Genomic DNA, 2,625 nt, shown 5'->3' with positions numbered 1-2,625 from the left:
TAGAAAATATGCAAGTAGGGACACTTCTCTTTCCCCTTTAGGCAATAAATGTTTATGCTCACGAACAGACCTGTAAGCATTCTCTTGATTTCCCTCCCTACAGTTTTGTACGGAAAATGACCCTATTGTAGATTAAAAAGTATATGGGGGCTGGGGATGTGGCTCAAGCGGTAGCGCGCTTGCCTGGCATGCGTGCGGCCCGGGTTCGATCCTCAGCACCACATACAAACAAAGATGTTGTGTCCGCCAAAAACTAAAAAATAAATATTAAAAAAAATTCTCTCTGTCTGTCTCTCTCTCTCTCACCTCTCTCTTTAAAAAAAAAAAGTATATGGACTCTAACACACCATATGAATACATGATACTCCTGCACATCACTGAAAAATGTTTTACTAAAATATGGGGGAAATATTGTAAAGGAAGATCTCAGTCAAAAATCTAGTGCTGTGTGACATGCCAATTGTTCCCATTGCCAGGGGATGGGAAATAGTGTGCATGGGTGTGTCCCCAGACAAGCAACCTAAGAACAGAGCTAGAGAAAGCTGAGAAAGCTGAGACACAGATGGCAAACGTCTGGGCTGTCCTTCCTGGCACAAGTGTGTTTGTGACTGGCTCTGTCTCTCATGCAACGGCTTCAGCTGGATACGAGCCTAGTGCGTTACAAATGACAGAGGGAATGGAGAAAGTTGTTTCCCATGGAGAGTACAAAGTTCAGGAGGCAAAATGAATCTGCAGGAGAAACTTTCAGGTCTGTGCTCTTCTGGAAACATCACATAATCCTATTCAACCAAAAGGGTTCTCTCGGACACCACTTGGGTTTATAGTTCACGAGGTGCTTGAAAGAGCTGTCTTTAAATGAAATTTATTCCCGCCCCCCCCACCCCCACATTATAATGGGCCCCAGGGCAAAGAAAATTTTTCTGTAATTAGAGACTCTATTTTGAGTTTGCATGAGGAAGAGAAGTCAGACTTACTCTGGGTGACTCCAAAACATTTTTGGTAAACATTACAGAGAGGAAAATCTTATTCCAACTTTTTGACAATTAAGTCCATCTGAAACTGGGATGAATTGAAGGAACTGCAGCAAATGCTAAAGAAGCCCTAGTTGGGCATGTTAAGGGAATTCATGTTTTGGAAAAGAATTGAGCTCAAGACCTGAAATTCTGTTGAAATTTTTGATATAAGAATAAACAACTAATAAAACAGACTTGCATCAATAATAATACACGGAAGCAACTAAACTGCTCTGCTTTTTCTTCCCACCCCATCCCATTCAAAAGCCCTCCCATAAACATATGAGCTCCATGCCAAGAAGAATGGATTCTACACTGGGGACAGATCATGCCTCCAGTGATGCAGGAGGCAGCTGGTTGGAGGGAAGACACACTAAAGCCACAGCTCCCTGTGGCCTGGGAGCACGCTAGTTCATTTGGCTCTGGTAGGATTCTTTCCATGGCTCTTGCAGGCCTCCCATGCTGCTTTGCAATCTTGCAGTCAGACTTCCAGATTGTTTTTTCAATCTGTGATCATAATTTCTTTGTTTTACGACTCTAAAAGAGGAAGGCTTTCAGTTAAAATTATGTCAAAATTACATTTGCCATCTTTGATCATAAGACCTGTTGATGGTTTTCTCATACCTTTCTCCACTCGGCCATCTTTGGCTGATTCTTAACTCTCATTCTTTGAAACTTTCCCTGTTTGTGAATCTTGAATATTCTCCTACCTCCATGCTTCTACAGAGAAGTGTGTGGATCCCTACTACAGAATCATGACCAGGACCAGCTACAAAGTTTGTGCAACCCAATGTAAAATGAAGATGTGGAGTCACTTGTTCCCAAATTATTAAGCATTTCAAAATGACACCACAGAGCATGAAACCAAGTGTGAGGTTTACTAGGCACAGGGTTCTTTGTGATTGTTCAGATCTCAAGTCCACGGAGCCAAACATACCTACCACACTGTAATCATATTCTGTTACCTGCTTTATGTTGACTTTGAGCATGAATCATCTATTGCCCATTTTTCCTAAAGATACCTAGAGTTCCATTCCCTCCCTCCCCACCCCTTCTCTCCTTCAAATCCCCTCTCTAGGACTAAGAATTGAAAACAAAGATGTAAGAACAATGGGAAAAGTGGGAATGCATTTGTTCATAGGCATGCACTCCAAGACTGTGAAGAAGTTCCTGGTACTCAAATCCTTAGATGTAAGCCCATTTTCAAGCATAATTCTCTAGCATTCTTGTCACTCCTGTGAGTTTGTATTCCCTACCATCAAATAACCCTGTAAGTGAGAGGTATAGTTCTTTCTCTCACTAGACTGTGAGTTCTTTGGTTTAATTAAAATTAGTGTTTTATCCATCCCCAGCACTGCAAAAACAAAAAATTAAAATGATAGCATACATGCTATAATTTCTTAGTATGCTCTGGCATATTAAGAAACCACAAAATACTTCACTAAATGCACCTGTATAATATTCCATTTAATCTTCACAAGAAAGTTTCAAGGTAGGCATTGCTATTCTCCTTTCTCAGGTGACAAAAATAGGGATCTAAGGTATTAAATAATTTTCATAAAGTCTCCCAGTTAGTTTTTAGATCAAGATCTTTCAGACTACTTTTTTTTTC

Source organism: Callospermophilus lateralis, unplaced genomic scaffold (genome assembly GCF_048772815.1).
Source record: "Callospermophilus lateralis isolate mCalLat2 unplaced genomic scaffold, mCalLat2.hap1 Scaffold_101, whole genome shotgun sequence".
NCBI classification, from domain to species: Eukaryota; Metazoa; Chordata; class Mammalia; order Rodentia; family Sciuridae; genus Callospermophilus; species Callospermophilus lateralis.
This window is presented reverse-complemented; position numbering follows the sequence as displayed.